The sequence below is a fragment of the Jaculus jaculus genome, unplaced genomic scaffold (assembly GCF_020740685.1).
Source record: "Jaculus jaculus isolate mJacJac1 unplaced genomic scaffold, mJacJac1.mat.Y.cur u25, whole genome shotgun sequence".
Classification (NCBI taxonomy): Eukaryota; Metazoa; Chordata; class Mammalia; order Rodentia; family Dipodidae; genus Jaculus; species Jaculus jaculus.
Window position 1 is genome coordinate 427501 of NW_025423515.1, and position 5850 is coordinate 433350.

Here is a 5850-nt window from a genome sequence, read left to right on the forward strand (position 1 = left end):
TTTGTTTTTTTCCTTTTAGATGCCTGCCTCTGAACGTTCGTTCGTTCGTTCGTTCGTTCGTTCGTTCGTTCGTTCGTTCGTTCGTTCATTTATTCATTAGAAGTTAGCTTTCCCAGTAAATGCCTTAACCCTAACCCTCCCTAAGCCATCTCTCCATTTTGTATGTATTTCTTCTTAGCTAGCTAGCTACCTCCCTCCCCTCCAAATGTAAGACAGGTGCTTTGGACACGTGTGTACACAAGCTTTGTTTGTGAGCCTCCGTTTGCTTACTCTGTTTCTTTCCTTTGTAGTTCCTGCCTTGCTCTCCCCTTCAACTCATGATGTGGATAATCACTGGAAGAAGGGCCCTGCTTTGGGAGCTGACCATTTCTCACAAGCCAGCGCGGGTCGTTGTGCCTTGGAATGCTTCGCAACCTGACACCGCAGTGCTACGATCCCTCCCCCACCCATGCTGCCCAAGCCTTTGAACAGGCAGAACTGACGGAACAATGGCACACACACACCTGCCACTAGAAACTGCTGCCAGATGAACCTTTCTGACTTAAGTGGCTGGCTGCTGTTTGCTTTGCTTATTTGTTTGGGGATGGGGCGTGAAGACGATTCTAAACCTCCAGGAACTACCTCATGCCACCTGGGCTCTGTACCTCACTGAAATAAACTCATGGCTGTTTTACAAAAGTGGAATTTTGACTGGTCTGCTTTTCTCTGGAGGGAGGGAGGGAGGGAGGGAGGGAGGGAGGGAGGGAGGGAGGGAGGGAGGGAGCGAGTACACAGAAGAAGACACATCATCGTGCCAGACTTCACATGCAATTTGATAAAACAATGGGAGGGAGGAGAGGGAGGGAGGGAGGGAGGGAGAGAGAGGTGGTTTGGCTGGCCTGCAGTGGCCAGAGTGGCACAAAACACGTGCCACATCCATCCGTTTACATTTTACTTTTATGAGAGACAGAGAGAGAGAGAGAGAGAGAGAGAGAGAGAGAGAGAGAGAGAGAGGGGGGGGGGGGACACTACTGAAAATGGGTATAGCAGGGCCTACAGGCACTGCAAGTGCACAATTTTATACACGTGGCTGTATGGTGGGTCCCGAGGAATCACCTAGCTTTGCAAGCAAGTACCTTTATCCCCGGAGTCTTCCCTTCAGATTTTTGTTTTGTTTTGGTTCGTTTCGTTTTGATTTGATTTTCTCACTCTAGGCTCAGGCTGAACTGGAATTCACTATGTGGGCGATCTCAAAGTGCTGGGATTAAAAGTTTTTTCTTTTCTTTTTATTTACATGTGTACATACGGGCACCCTAGGATCTCCTGTCCCCAGACACATACACTCACTCACTCCTTTTCCTTTTAAATTTTATTTTTATTTATTTGCGAGAGGGAGGAAGGAAGGGAGACCGGGCACAACAGGGCCTCCAGGCTCTGCAAATGCACTCCAGAAGCATGCGCCATTTTGTGCACGTGGCCATAAGTGGGTACTGGAAATCGAACCTAGCTTTTCACGTCTGATCCTTTCTTTATCCAAGGAGTCCTTTCTCAAGCCTTCCTTCAGTTTTTGGTTTTCTTTTGTCTCTTTTCTTTGCATGTGCATGTCTAGACACTCTAGGATCTCTGGTCTGCAAATGAACCATCTTGTACATACAGGTGGCGGCTGCACCTTTCACCAAGGAGCCATCATCTCTCCAGCCCTCCAGTTTCTTTGAAAGATCAATATGACAGTTTCCACAGTGAAAGATTCTTCATTCAAGAGAACTTGAATATGTGTTACTGGGCCAAAGCTATCGACAGCTGGCTCGGAATCAGCTGTCTCTTCTTTTGGATACTACAAGAAAGCTTTGAGCCTGTTTTTTGTTTGTTTGTTTGTTGGGTTGGCTGGTTTTGTTTTTTTTTTTTTTCTAGAAAGGGGTGGGCAGAGATCAAAGAATGCCTGTGAGGAAGAGTTAGATGGCACCCACCCTGATAGTGGATTCCAAGTGACCCTGACCTGGATCAAGACCCTCCCTTCCTCCTTCCTTGGTGGTGGTGGAGGGGGAGGTGTAACTTGCCTAAGGTAGAGGTTTTTGATATTCAATGATGGTCTCTACTGGACAGATTTCTGCGACAGAATCTTCAAGTATGGTCGCCCCAGTGCTTCTCCATCCATTCTGTCCCATCTCCCCCCCCACCCCAACCTCCCACCCAATTCATCTAACTCCATTTTGGTGCAATTGCACATGTAAACGGTACCGCCATCTTTCCAGCAGGTGGCAGTCACCACCCATCCATTCTTGGGTTTTATGCGTTTCTTTCCTTGTTTTTTTTTTTTTTGAAAATTTTTTTGAGGTAGGGTCTCGCTCTAGCCTAGGCTGACCTGGAATTCACTATGGAGTCTCGGGGTGGCCTCGAACTCTCGGCGATCCTCCTACCTCTGCCTCTCAGGTGCTGGGATTAAAGGCGTGCGCCACCACGCCCGGCTGTGTTTCTTTTTGTACAAGCACCATGTGTTTATTTTTTATTTGTAAATGAAGTGGTGGGTGGGTGGGTGGGGAGGAATGGGTACACCTCCAGCTAGCTCAGGATAGCCTCACCCACCTCAAAATTTCTTGTTGGTGTTGTCATCGTTTCCAAGGCCGAATATCGATCTCTCTAGCTTAGGCTGGCCTGGATCCTCCTATGTGCTGGCGTCCCTCTTGAGTGCCGCCATTAAAGGCGCGTGCCACCACACCCAGCTCTGAGCTCTTGGAGTTCCAGACCAGCTTCGGGCTACAGAGTGAGTTTGAAGTGAACAACTGGCAGATAGTTCAAAAAAAGAAAAATCAAACTCACACAACTTTTTAAAATGTTCTTTTTAGAACAAGACAGACCAACTCAAATTCCAAAAGCTCACGTAAGGACGTAGGCGGTTTTGAACCTAGCTTTACAAGCGAGCACCTTTATCATCTACGGAGTCCTTTCTCAAGCCTTCCATCAGTTTTTGTTTGTTTGTATGGTCTCACTCTAGCCCAGGGAATTCTCAGGGTGGGCTCGATTTACTGTGATCCTCCTACCTCTGCCTCCCGAGTGCTGGAATTGAAGGCGTGCGACCACGACCAGCTTGCCTGTCTCTCTTTCTTTCTTTGGAAATCCTGTCACATACATTTGTCCATCTTTCTCCTGGTATGCCTATTTCTGACTTTATATGGGGTGTGTGTGTGTGTGTGTGTGTGTGTGTGTGTGTGTGTGTGTCCCCTGCTGGGCAATCGAACCTGGGCCTATAAGCTTTGCAAGCAAGCACCTTTCACCACGCCATCTCTCCAGCTAGCCTTCCTTTTGTTTCTTTGCCTTCTTCTTTTTTATTTACTAGGCACAACAGGACCTCCAGGCACTGCAAATGCACTCCAGATGGCTTTTGGGTTTATTTTCTTTTAAAGCATCTCATTTTACTTATTTCATTTGCTTACTTCTTTGGTGTTTTCAAGGCAGAATATCTCTCTCTCTCTCTCTCTCTCTCTCTCTCTCTCTCTCTCTCTCCCCCTCCCTCCCTCCCTCCCTCCCTCCCTCCCTCTAGACCAGGCTAGCCTTGAACTCACAGGGATCCTCTTATGTCCCTCCACCACTCACTCCTGAGTGCTGTGATTAAAGGCCTGTGCCACTACACCAGGCTCTGGGGTCCATTTATTTTTTTAATTATTTATTTTATTGAGAGCGACAGACACAGAGAGAAAGACAGATAGAGGGAGAGAGAGAGAATGGGCGCACCAGGGCTTCCAGCCTCTGCAAACGAACTCCAGATGTGTGCACCCTCTTGTGCATCTGGCTAACGTGGGACCTGGGGAACCGAGCCTCGAACCGGGGTCCTTAGGCTTCACAGGCAAGCGCTTAACCGCTAAGCCATCTCTCCAGCCTGGGGTCCATTTATGATCTCATGAAGTCATTGAGGCTACTGAGTGGCTACATTTCACCACGGAACCATCTCTCAGCCTCCCCCCCCCCCTTTTCTGTTTTATTTACACGTGCATATATGGGCATCCTAGGCCTCTCTTGTCACCAGACACATACATACACTACTTTTTCTTTTAAGTTTTACTTTTATTCATTTATGAGAGAGAGAGAGAGAGAGAGAGAGAGAGAGAGAGAGAGAGAGAGAGAGACAGACAGACAGACAGACAGACAGAGAGAGACAGAGAGGGAGAGGATGTATTGTAGGCCCTGCAGGCAGGCACCTTTCACCGCAGAGAAAGTTCCCCAGCCAGCCTTCCTCCTGTTTCTTTCTTTTTTATACTGTCTCTTTTAAATTTTATAGCCGGGCCTCCTCCAGGCACTGCAAGTGCACCATTCTATACACGTGGCTGTACTGTGGGTCCTGGAAATCACACCTAGCTTTGCAAGCAAGTACCTTTAATCCTTCAGGTTTTTATTTTGTTTCGTTTCCTTTCGTTTTTCCCATGACGCTCTCACTCTAGGCTCAGGCTGACCTGGAATTCACTATGTAGTCTCAGGGTGGCCTTGAACTCACGATGGGTGATCCTCCTACCTCGACCTCCGAAGTGCTGGGATTAAGATTTTTCTTCCTTTTTTAAAAAATTATTTACATGTGCACATGGGCACCCTAGGATCTCCTGCTGTCCCCAGACAAATACACTACTTTTGTTTTTACTTATTTGCGAGAGGAAGGGAGAAAGAGCACAATGCGGGCGGGGGGGGGGGGGGGGCTCCAGGCGCTGCAAATGCACTCCAGAAGCATGTGCCATTTGGTAAGTGGGTACTGGAAATCTAACCTAGCTTTTCACGTCTGATCCTTTATCCACGGAGTCCTCCTTTTTCAAGGCTTCCTTCCTGGTTTTTTTGTTTGTTTGTTTGTTTTATTTACATGTGCATGTATAGTCACCCTAGGATCTCTTGTCACCAGACACATAACACTACTTTTTCTTTTTCATTTTATTATTTATGAGAGAGAGGCGGAGGGAAGGGAGGGAGTAGGTACTGCAAATTCACTATTGTGTACACGTGGCTGCACCTTTCACCAAGGAGCCATCTCTCCAGCCCTCTGGTTTCTTATAAAGGTCAATATTACTGTTTCCACAATGAAAGATACTTCGTTCAAGAGAACTTGAATATGTGTTACTGGGTCAAAGTTACCCACAGCTGGCTCGGAATCAGCTGTCTCTTCTTTTGCATACCAGAAAGTTTTTTGAGACTTTTTTTTTTTTTTTTTTTTTGGAGGAAGGAGGTGGTGGGGGAAGAGGTCAAAGAAGCCCATGAGGAGTTATATGGCACCCGCCCTGGATAGTGGATAGGGCTTCATTTATTATCTCATGTAGTCATTGAAGCTACTGAGGGGCTACTATTCACCACGGAGCCATCTCTCAGCCTTCGTCCTCCCTCCCCTTTCCTTTTTTATTTACAAGTGAGTGCATGTATGGGCACCCTAGGGTCTCTTGTCACCAGACACATACACTACTTTTTCTTTTAAGGTTTATTTTTATTCATTTATGAGAGAGAGAAAATGTATGTAAGTCCTGGGGAATCGAACCTACTTTTGCAGGCAAGCACCTTTCATCACAGAGCAAGTTCCCCAGCCAGCCTTCCTCCTGTTTCTTTCCCTTTTTCTTTTCTTTTTTTATAGTGTTTCGTTTACATTTTACTTTTATGAGAGAGAGAGAGAGAGAGAGAGAGAGAGAGAAGGAGAGAGGGAGAGAGGACTACAGAGAATGGGTATAGCAAGGCCTACAGGCACTTTTAAATTTTGTTTTTATTTATATTTATTTGCGAGAGGAAGGGAGAACGGGCACAATGGGGCCTCCGTTTATCCAAGCAGTCCTTTCTCAAGCCTTCCTTCAGATTTTTTTTTTGGGGGGGGGTTTGTTTTCTTTTTTTTTTTTACTTGCATGTGCATGTATA

At 46.6% G+C, this 5850-nt stretch overlaps 1 long non-coding RNA gene across 1 annotated transcript in view; it reads left to right on the top strand.

Annotated features, from left to right (window-relative positions):
- The window catches only part of LOC123457534, a 944-nt gene extending 260 nt beyond the window's left edge, over nucleotides 1-684 (top strand). The window contains exon 2 of the long non-coding RNA XR_006635032.1: nucleotides 291-684. This is a non-coding gene — a long non-coding RNA (uncharacterized LOC123457534). The remainder of the gene's footprint in view (nucleotides 1-290) is intronic.
- Nucleotides 685-5850: the final 5166 nt, after the last annotated feature.